The 12309-nt window shown below is 45.8% G+C and overlaps 1 protein-coding gene across 1 annotated transcript in view; it reads left to right on the top strand.

Moving 5' to 3' along the window:
* Positions 1-12309, top strand: part of trim46b (tripartite motif containing 46b) — a gene marked incomplete at both ends in the record, with an annotated part of 51860 nt that overhangs the window by 29551 nt on the left and 10000 nt on the right. The window lies entirely within an intron of this gene.

Raw genomic sequence — 12309 nt, 5'->3', positions numbered from 1 at the left:
AGACATGTGAGGTCAGAGACAACAGACAGGCAACAAGTAGACATGTGAGGTCAGAGACAACAGACAGACAACAAGTAGACATGTGAGGTCAGAGACAACAGACAGACAGGCAACAAGTAGACATGTGAGGTCAGAGACAACAGACAGACAGGCAACAAGTAGACATGTGAGGTCAGAGACAACAGACAGACAACAAGTAGACATGTGAGGTCAGAGACAACAGACAGACAACAAGTAGACATGTGAGGTCAGAGACAACAGACAGGCAACAAGTAGACATGTGAGGTCAGAGACACAGACAGACAGACAGGCAACAAGTAGACATGTGAGGTCAGAGACAACAGACAGACAGACAACAAGTAGACATGTGAGGTCAGAGACAACAGACAGACAGACAACAAGTAGACATGTGAGGTCAGAGACAACAGACAGACAGGCAACAAGTAGACATGTGAGGTCAGAGACAACAGACAGACAGACAACAAGTAGACATGTGAGGTCAGAGACAACAGACAGACAGCAACAAGTAGACATGTGAGGTCAGAGACAACAGACAGACAGACACAAGTAGACATGTGAGGTCAGAGACAACAGACAGACAACAAGTAGACATGTGAGGTCAGAGACAACAGACAGACAGACAACAAGTAGACATGTGAGGTCAGAGACAACAGACAGACAGGCAACAAGTAGACATGTGAGGTCAGAGACAACAGACAGACAACAAGTAGACATGTGAGGTCAGAGACAACAGACAGACAGCAACAAGTAGACATGTGAGGTCAGAGACAACAGACAGACAACAAGTAGGTATGTGAGGTCAGAGACAACAGACAGGCAACAAGTAGACATGTGAGGTCAGAGACAACAGACAGGCAACAAGTAGACATGTGAGGTCAGAGACAACAGACAGACAACAAGTAGACATGTGAGGTCAGAGACAACAGACAGGCAACAAGTAGACATGTGAGGTCAGAGACAACAGACAGGCAACAAGTAGACATGTGAGGTCAGAGACAACAGACAGACAGGCAACAAGTAGACATGTGAGGTCAGAGACAACAGACAGACAACAAGTAGACATGTGAGGTCAGAGACAACAGACAGACAACAAGTAGACATGTGAGGTCAGAGACAACAGACAGGCAACAAGTAGACATGTGAGGTCAGAGGTCAGAGACAACAGACAGACAACAAGTAGACATGTGAGGTCAGAGACAACAGACAGACAGACAACAAGTAGACATGTGAGGTCAGAGACAACAGACAGGCAACAAGTAGACATGTGAGGTCAGAGACAACAGACAGACAACAAGTAGACATGTGAGGTCAGAGACAACAGACAGACAGACAACAAGTAGACATGTGAGGTCAGAGACAACAGACAGACAACAAGTAGACATGTGAGGTCAGAGACAACAGACAGACAGGCAACAAGTAGACATGTGAGGTCAGAGACAACAGACAGACAGGCAACAAGTAGACATGTGAGGTCAGAGACAACAGACAGACAACAAGTAGACATGTGAGGTCAGAGACAACAGACAGACAGGCAACAAGTAGACATGTGAGGTCAGAGACAACAGACAGACAACAAGTAGGTATGTGAGGTCAGAGACAACAGACAGACAACAAGTAGACATGTGAGGTCAGAGACAACAGACAGACAGGCAACAAGTAGACATGTGAGGTCAGAGACAACAGACAGACAACAAGTAGACATGTGAGGTCAGAGACAACAGACAGGCAACAAGTAGACATGTGAGGTCAGAGACAACAGACAGACAACAAGTAGACATGTGAGGTCAGAGACAACAGACAGACAGACAGGCAACAAGTAGACATGTGAGGTCAGAGACAACAGACAGACAGACAACAAGTAGACATGTGAGGTCAGAGACAACAGACAGACAGACAACAAGTAGACATGTGAGGTCAGAGACAACAGACAGACAGGCAACAAGTAGACATGTGAGGTCAGAGACAACAGACAGACAGACAACAAGTAGACATGTGAGATCAGAGACAACAGACAGACAGGCAACAAGTAGACATGTGAGGTCAGAGACAACAGACAGACAGACAACAAGTAGACATGTGAGGTCAGAGACAACAGACAGACAACAAGTAGACATGTGAGGTCAGAGACAACAGACAGACAGACAACAAGTAGACATGTGAGGTCAGAGACAACAGACAGACAACAAGTAGACATGTGATGTCAGAGACAACAGACAGACAGGCAACAAGTAGACATGTGAGGTCAGAGACAACAGACAGACAACAAGTAGACATGTGAGGTCAGAGACAACAGACAGGCAACAAGTAGACATGTGAGGTCAGAGACAACAGACAGGCAACAAGTAGACATGTGAGGTCAGAGACAACAGACAGACAACAAGTAGACATGTGAGGTCAGAGACAACAGACAGGCAACAAGTAGACATGTGGGGTCAGAGACAACAGACAGGCAACAAGTAGACATGTGAGGTCAGAGACAACAGACAGACAGGCAACAAGTAGACATGTGAGGTCAGAGACAACAGACAGACAACAAGTAGACATGTGAGGTCAGAGACAACAGACAGACAACAAGTAGACATGTGAGGTCAGAGACAACAGACAGGCAACAAGTAGACATGTGAGGTCAGAGGTCAGAGACAACAGACAGACAGACAACAAGTAGACATGTGAGGTCAGAGACAACAGACAGACAGACAACAAGTAGACATGTGAGGTCAGAGACAACAGACAGGCAACAAGTAGACATGTGAGGTCAGAGACAACAGACAGACAACAAGTAGACATGTGAGGTCAGAGACAACAGACAGACAGACAACAAGTAGACATGTGAGGTCAGAGACAACAGACAGACAACAAGTAGACATGTGAGGTCAGAGACAACAGACAGACAGGCAACAAGTAGACATGTGAGGTCAGAGACAACAGACAGACAGGCAACAAGTAGACATGTGAGGTCAGAGACAACAGACAGACAACAAGTAGACATGTGAGGTCAGAGACAACAGACAGACAGGCAACAAGTAGACATGTGAGGTCAGAGACAACAGACAGACAACAAGTAGGTATGTGAGGTCAGAGACAACAGACAGGCAACAAGTAGACATGTGAGGTCAGAGACAACAGACAGGCAACAAGTAGACATGTGAGGTCAGAGACAACAGACAGACAACAAGTAGACATGTGAGGTCAGAGACAACAGACAGGCAACAAGTAGACATGTGAGGTCAGAGACAACAGACAGACAACAAGTAGACATGTGAGGTCAGAGACAACAGACAGACAACAAGTAGACATGTGAGGTCAGAGACAACAGACAGACAGACAACAAGTAGACATGTGAGGTCAGAGACAACAGACAGACAACAAGTAGACATGTGAGGTCAGAGACAACAGACAGACAACAAGTAGACATGTGAGGTCAGAGACAACAGACAGACAGCCAACAAGTAGACATGTGAGGTCAGAGACAACAGACAGACAACAAGTAGACATGTGAGGTCAGAGACAACAGACAGACGACATGTGAGGTCAGAGACAACAGACAGACAGACAACAAGTAGACATGTGAGGTCAGAGACAACAGACAGACAGACAACAAGTAGACATGTGAGGTCAGAGACAACAGACAGACAGGCAACAAGTAGACATGTGAGGTCAGAGACAACAGACAGACAACAAGTAGACGTGTGAGGTCAGAGACAACAGACAGACAGACAACAAGTAGACATGTGAGGTCAGAGACAACAGACAGGCAACAAGTAGACATGTGAGGTCAGAGACAACAGACAGGCAACAAGTAGACATGTGAGGTCAGAGACAACAGACAGACAACAAGTAGACATGTGAGGTCAGAGACAACAGACAGACAACAAGTAGACATGTGAGGTCAGAGACAACAGACAGACAACAAGTAGACATGTGAGGTCAGAGACAACAGACAGACAGGCAACAAGTAGACATGTGAGGTCAGAGACAACAGACAGACAGGCAACAAGTAGACATGTGAGGTCAGAGACAACAGACAGACAACAAGTAGACATGTGAGGTCAGAGACAACAGACAGACAACAAGTAGACATGTGATGTCAGAGACAACAGACAGGCAACAAGTAGACATGTGAGGTCAGAGACAACAGACAGACAGACAGGCAACAAGTAGACATGTGAGGTCAGAGACAACAGACAGACAGACAACAAGTAGGCATGTGAGGTCAGAGACAACAGACAGACAACAAGTAGACATGTGAGGTCAGAGACAACAGACAGACAGACAACAAGTAGACATGTGAGGTCAGAGACAACAGACAGACAGGCAACAAGTAGACATGTGAGGTCAGAGACAACAGACAGACAACAAGTAGACATGTGAGGTCAGAGACAACAGACAGACAGACAACAAGTAGACATGTGAGGTCAGAGACAACAGACAGGCAACAAGTAGACATGTGAGGTCAGAGACAACAGACAGGCAACAAGTAGACATGTGAGGTCAGAGACAACAGACAGGCAACAAGTAGACATGTGAGGTCAGAGACAACAGACAGACAACAAGTAGACATGTGAGGTCAGAGACAACAGACAGACAACAAGTAGACATGTGAGGTCAGAGACAACAGACAGACAACAAGTAGACATGTGAGGTCAGAGACAACAGACAGGCAACAAGTAGACATGTGAGGTCAGAGACAACAGACAGACAACAAGTAGACATGTGAGGTCAGAGACAACAGACAGACAGGCAACAAGTAGACATGTGAGGTCAGAGACAACAGACAGACAGGCAACAAGTAGACATGTGAGGTCAGAGACAACAGACAGACAACAAGTAGACATGTGAGGTCAGAGACAACAGACAGACAACAAGTAGACATGTGAGGTCAGAGACAACAGACAGGCAACAAGTAGACATGTGAGGTCAGAGACAACAGACAGACAGACAGGCAACAAGTAGACATGTGAGGTCAGAGACAACAGACAGACAGACAACAAGTAGACATGTGAGGTCAGAGACAACAGACAGACAGACAACAAGTAGACATGTGAGGTCAGAGACAACAGACAGACAGGCAACAAGTAGACATGTGAGGTCAGAGACAACAGACAGACAGACAACAAGTAGACATGTGAGATCAGAGACAACAGACAGACAGGCAACAAGTAGACATGTGAGGTCAGAGACAACAGACAGACAGACAACAAGTAGACATGTGAGGTCAGAGACAACAGACAGACAACAAGTAGACATGTGAGGTCAGAGACAACAGACAGACAGACAACAAGTAGACATGTGAGGTCAGAGACAACAGACAGACAACAAGTAGACATGTGAGGTCAGAGACAACAGACAGACAGGCAACAAGTAGACATGTGAGGTCAGAGACAACAGACAGACAACAAGTAGACATGTGAGGTCAGAGACAACAGACAGACAGGCAACAAGTAGACATGTGAGGTCAGAGACAACAGACAGACAACAAGTAGGTATGTGAGGTCAGAGACAACAGACAGGCAACAAGTAGACATGTGAGGTCAGAGACAACAGACAGGCAACAAGTAGACATGTGAGGTCAGAGACAACAGACAGACAACAAGTAGACATGTGAGGTCAGAGACAACAGACAGGCAACAAGTAGACATGTGAGGTCAGAGACAACAGACAGGCAACAAGTAGACATGTGAGGTCAGAGACAACAGACAGACAGGCAACAAGTAGACATGTGAGGTCAGAGACAACAGACAGACAACAAGTAGACATGTGAGGTCAGAGACAACAGACAGACAACAAGTAGACATGTGAGGTCAGAGACAACAGACAGGCAACAAGTAGACATGTGAGGTCAGAGGTCAGAGACAACAGACAGACAGACAACAAGTAGACATGTGAGGTCAGAGACAACAGACAGACAGACAACAAGTAGACATGTGAGGTCAGAGACAACAGACAGGCAACAAGTAGACATGTGAGGTCAGAGACAACAGACAGACAACAAGTAGACATGTGAGGTCAGAGACAACAGACAGACAGACAACAAGTAGACATGTGAGGTCAGAGACAACAGACAGACAACAAGTAGACATGTGAGGTCAGAGACAACAGACAGACAGGCAACAAGTAGACATGTGAGGTCAGAGACAACAGACAGACAGGCAACAAGTAGACATGTGAGGTCAGAGACAACAGACAGACAACAAGTAGACATGTGAGGTCAGAGACAACAGACAGACAGGCAACAAGTAGACATGTGAGGTCAGAGACAACAGACAGACAACAAGTAGGTATGTGAGGTCAGAGACAACAGACAGGCAACAAGTAGACATGTGAGGTCAGAGACAACAGACAGGCAACAAGTAGACATGTGAGGTCAGAGACAACAGACAGACAACAAGTAGACATGTGAGGTCAGAGACAACAGACAGGCAACAAGTAGACATGTGAGGTCAGAGACAACAGACAGACAACAAGTAGACATGTGAGGTCAGAGACAACAGACAGACAACAAGTAGACATGTGAGGTCAGAGACAACAGACAGACAGACAACAAGTAGACATGTGAGGTCAGAGACAACAGACAGACAACAAGTAGACATGTGAGGTCAGAGACAACAGACAGACAGGCAACAAGTAGACATGTGAGGTCAGAGACAACAGACAGACAACAAGTAGACATGTGAGGTCAGAGACAACAGACAGACAACAAGTAGACATGTGAGGTCAGAGACAACAGACAGGCAACAAGTAGACATGTGAGGTCAGAGACAACAGACAGACAGACAGGCAACAAGTAGACATGTGAGGTCAGAGACAACAGACAGACAGACAACAAGTAGACATGTGAGGTCAGAGACAACAGACAGACAGACAACAAGTAGACATGTGAGGTCAGAGACAACAGACAGACAGGCAACAAGTAGACATGTGAGGTCAGAGACAACAGACAGACAGACAACAAGTAGACATGTGAGATCAGAGACAACAGACAGACAGGCAACAAGTAGACATGTGAGGTCAGAGACAACAGACAGACAGACAACAAGTAGACATGTGAGGTCAGAGACAACAGACAGACAACAAGTAGACATGTGAGGTCAGAGACAACAGACAGACAGACAACAAGTAGACATGTGAGGTCAGAGACAACAGACAGACAACAAGTAGACATGTGAGGTCAGAGACAACAGACAGACAGGCAACAAGTAGACATGTGAGGTCAGAGACAACAGACAGACAACAAGTAGACATGTGAGGTCAGAGACAACAGACAGACAGGCAACAAGTAGACATGTGAGGTCAGAGACAACAGACAGACAACAAGTAGGTATGTGAGGTCAGAGACAACAGACAGGCAACAAGTAGACATGTGAGGTCAGAGACAACAGACAGGCAACAAGTAGACATGTGAGGTCAGAGACAACAGACAGACAACAAGTAGACATGTGAGGTCAGAGACAACAGACAGGCAACAAGTAGACATGTGAGGTCAGAGACAAGAGACAGGCAACAAGTAGACATGTGAGGTCAGAGACAACAGACAGACAGGCAACAAGTAGACATGTGAGGTCAGAGACAACAGACAGACAACAAGTAGACATGTGAGGTCAGAGACAACAGACAGACAACAAGTAGACATGTGAGGTCAGAGACAACAGACAGGCAACAAGTAGACATGTGAGGTCAGAGGTCAGAGACAACAGACAGACAGACAACAAGTAGACATGTGAGGTCAGAGACAACAGACAGACAGACAACAAGTAGACATGTGAGGTCAGAGACAACAGACAGGCAACAAGTAGACATGTGAGGTCAGAGACAACAGACAGACAACAAGTAGACATGTGAGGTCAGAGACAACAGACAGACAGACAACAAGTAGACATGTGAGGTCAGAGACAACAGACAGACAACAAGTAGACATGTGAGGTCAGAGACAACAGACAGACAGGCAACAAGTAGACATGTGAGGTCAGAGACAACAGACAGACAGGCAACAAGTAGACATGTGAGGTCAGAGACAACAGACAGACAACAAGTAGACATGTGAGGTCAGAGACAACAGACAGACAGGCAACAAGTAGACATGTGAGGTCAGAGACAACAGACAGACAACAAGTAGGTATGTGAGGTCAGAGACAACAGACAGGCAACAAGTAGACATGTGAGGTCAGAGACAACAGACAGGCAACAAGTAGACATGTGAGGTCAGAGACAACAGACAGACAACAAGTAGACATGTGAGGTCAGAGACAACAGACAGGCAACAAGTAGACATGTGAGGTCAGAGACAACAGACAGACAACAAGTAGACATGTGAGGTCAGAGACAACAGACAGACAACAAGTAGACATGTGAGGTCAGAGACAACAGACAGACAGACAACAAGTAGACATGTGAGGTCAGAGACAACAGACAGACAACAAGTAGACATGTGAGGTCAGAGACAACAGACAGACAGGCAACAAGTAGACATGTGAGGTCAGAGACAACAGACAGGCAACAAGTAGGTATGTGAGGTCAGAGACAACAGACAGACAACAAGTAGACATGTGAGGTCAGAGACAACAGACAGACAGGCAACAAGTAGACATGTGAGGTCAGAGACAACAGACAGACAGGCAACAAGTAGACATGTGAGGTCAGAGACAACAGACAGACAACAAGTAGACATGTGAGGTCAGAGACAACAGACAGACAGGCAACAAGTAGACATGTGAGGTCAGAGACAACAGACAGACAACAAGTAGGTATGTGAGGTCAGAGACAACAGACAGGCAACAAGTAGACATGTGAGGTCAGAGACAACAGACAGGCAACAAGTAGACATGTGAGGTCAGAGACAACAGACAGACAACAAGTAGACATGTGAGGTCAGAGACAACAGACAGGCAACAAGTAGACATGTGAGGTCAGAGACAACAGACAGACAACAAGTAGACATGTGAGGTCAGAGACAACAGACAGACAACAAGTAGACATGTGAGGTCAGAGACAACAGACAGACAGACAACAAGTAGACATGTGAGGTCAGAGACAACAGACAGACAACAAGTAGACATGTGAGGTCAGAGACAACAGACAGACAGGCAACAAGTAGACATGTGAGGTCAGAGACAACAGACAGGCAACAAGTAGGTATGTGAGGTCAGAGACAACAGACAGGCAACAAGTAGACATGTGAGGTCAGAGACAACAGACAGGCAACAAGTAGACATGTGAGGTCAGAGACAACAGACAGACAGGCAACAAGTAGACATGTGAGGTCAGAGACAACAGACAGACAACAAGTAGACATGTGAGGTCAGAGACAACAGACAGGCAACAAGTAGACATGTGAGGTCAGAGACAACAGACAGGCAACAAGTAGACATGTGAGGTCAGAGACAACAGACAGACAGGCAACAAGTAGACATGTGAGGTCAGAGACAACAGACAGACAACAAGTAGACATGTGAGGTCAGAGACAACAGACAGACAGGCAACAAGTAGACATGTGAGGTCAGAGACAACAGACAGACAGGCAACAAGTAGACATGTGAGGTCAGAGACAACAGACAGGCAACAAGTAGGTATGTGAGGTCAGAGACAACAGACAGGCAACAAGTAGACATGTGAGGTCAGAGACAACAGACAGGCAACAAGTAGACATGTGAGGTCAGAGACAACAGACAGACAGGCAACAAGTAGACATGTGAGGTCAGAGACAACAGACAGACAGGCAACAAGTAGACATGTGAGGTCAGAGACAACAGACAGACAACAAATAGACATGTGAGGTCAGAGACAATTCAGACAGGCAACAAGTAGGTATGTGAGGTCAGAGACAACAGACAGGCAACAAGTAGACATGTGAGGTCAGAGACAACAGACAGGCAACAAGTAGGTATGTGAGGTCAGAGACAACAGACAGACAGGCAACAAGTAGACATGTGAGGTCAGAGACAACAGACAGGCAACAAGTAGACATGTGAGGTCAGAGACAACAGACAGACAACAAGTAGACATGTGAGGTCAGAGACAACAGACAGACAGGCAACAAGTAGGCATGTGGGGTCAAAGACAACAGACAGACAGGCAACAAGTAGACATGTGAGGTCAGAGACAACAGACAGACAGGCAACAAGTAGGCATGTGAGGTCAGAGACAACAGACAGGCAACAAGTAGACATGTGAGGTCAGAGACAACAGACAGACAGGCAACAAGTAGACATGTGAGGTCAGAGACAACAGACAGACAACAAGTAGACATGTGAGGTCAGAGACAACAGACAGACAACAAGTAGACATGTGAGGTCAGAGACAACAGATAGACAACAAGTAGACATGAATGAATGAATGAATGAATGAATGAATGAATGAATGAATGAATGAATGAATGAATGAATGAATGAATGAATGAATGAATGAATGAATGAATGAATGAATGAATGAATGAATGACTTTATTTGACAATATAAAAAATAAACATGTGACAGAAGAGCACAGTCGGGATATACTGCCAAGGATGTAACACAAAAAAGCTCAGAGCTTATTTCCATTGTGGTCCTTGTAGGGGGGTGGGGGAATGTGATGCTTAACACATGCATCATACAAAACGTGACATCACAACACATCACATATACCATTTAACATTTATATACATACAGACTCATACAACATGCAAGGGTGCCTTAAGCTAAGTGTCTAGGTATAGTCCCTTTTGAGCCATGTCTTCAGGCTGGACTTGAATCTAACGGCACTGTCTATGGTTTTCAGTTCACTGGGCAGACTATTCCAATAGACAGCTGCTGAATATAAAAATGACTCCTTCCCCATACAGCTCCTGAATCTGACTGGCACAAAGTCAGTTGAGCTGCGCCTTGTTTGGTAAGCATGGGTGTCTCTGATTCGGTTGAAGTAATTGTTAAAGTACACTGGCACTACCCCATGCACTATTCTGTGAACTAGGCACATCCCTATCTGGTTTACTCTGTCTTCCACCTTAAGCCATCTCATGACCTCAAAGTGAGGTGAGGTCAGAGACAACAGACAGGCAACAAGTAGACATGTGAGGTCAGAGACAACAGACAGGCAACAAGTAGACATGTGAGGTCAGAGACAACAGACAGACAACAAGTAGACATGTGAGGTCAGAGACAACAGACAGGCAACAAGTAGACATGTGAGGTCAGAGACAACAGACAGACAACAAGTAGACATGTGAGGTCAGAGACAACAGACAGACAACAAGTAGACATGTGAGGTCAGAGACAACAGACAGGTGAGGTCTGCAGGTGACAGACAGGCAGGTGAGGTCTGCAGGTGACAGACAGGCAGGTGAGGTCAGCAGGTGACAGGCAGGCAGGTGAGGTCAGCAGGTGACAGACAGGCAGGTGAGATCAGCAGGTGACAGACAGGCAGGTGAGGTCAGCAGGTGACAGACAGGCAGGTGAGGTCAGCAGGTGACAGACAGGCAGGTGAGGTCAGCAGGTGACAGGCAGGCAGGTGAGGCAGGCAGGTGAGGTCAGCAGGTGACAGGCAGGCAGGTGAGGTCAGCAGGTGACAGACAGGCAGGTGAGGTCAGCAGGTGACAGGCAGGCAGGTGAGGTCAGCAGGTGACAGGCAGGCAGGTGAGGAGTGGTCCACGGGAGGCTGTAACAACACTCTGACGAGGAGGTACTTCCGTCACCAGCTCTGGTAAAATAAACAGACAACAATAAGTGCAGTAAAATGATCCTATGCTTATTTGATTGCGCAACAGACTTGCCATGTTTGGGGTTACATATTGACTTTTTAAATTTGGAATTCAGCTGATTAAAAATAAAATAAAAAAGGGATTTTGGTTATATTTTTGGTGCATACTGATGACGTACTTCACCTTTTTTGATGATTTACAAACAATATTGAGATTTACATTCTTGATATTTAAGCAGTTGATTACTATTTGCACAAGTCAGTGTTGCTAATGACGTATTTTCGTTGAGGACATCGCCTCCCATACATTTTCATCTTCTCTCTTCCTATAATCCAGCCTCTTTGGGTCAATTATGTCTCTATTGTTCCTCTACTAGTTACTCTCTATTCTTCTCTAGTATCTCTTCTTGTGTTCTTCCTGTGTTCTCTGAAAGTACATGTTACAGCTAAATGGTCATAATGGAGGGCTAGTAGTAGGTCTTGAATAGTGGATATGTGTAAGTGTTGAGTATTACTGACAGCATTATTGCCGGACAGAAATACTGGCAATGAACCAAAATTTATTTTAGCGTGAGGCCATATCATACGCACAATTCATCTGAACGTCATATTCTCGAAGTC

The sequence above is a fragment of the Notolepis coatsorum genome (assembly GCF_963971535.1).
Source record: "Notolepis coatsorum genome assembly, chromosome: 4".
Classification (NCBI taxonomy): domain Eukaryota; kingdom Metazoa; phylum Chordata; class Actinopteri; order Aulopiformes; family Paralepididae; genus Notolepis; species Notolepis coatsorum.
Note: the sequence above shows the minus strand (reverse complement) of the source record. Positions and strands in the feature narration are given on the sequence as shown.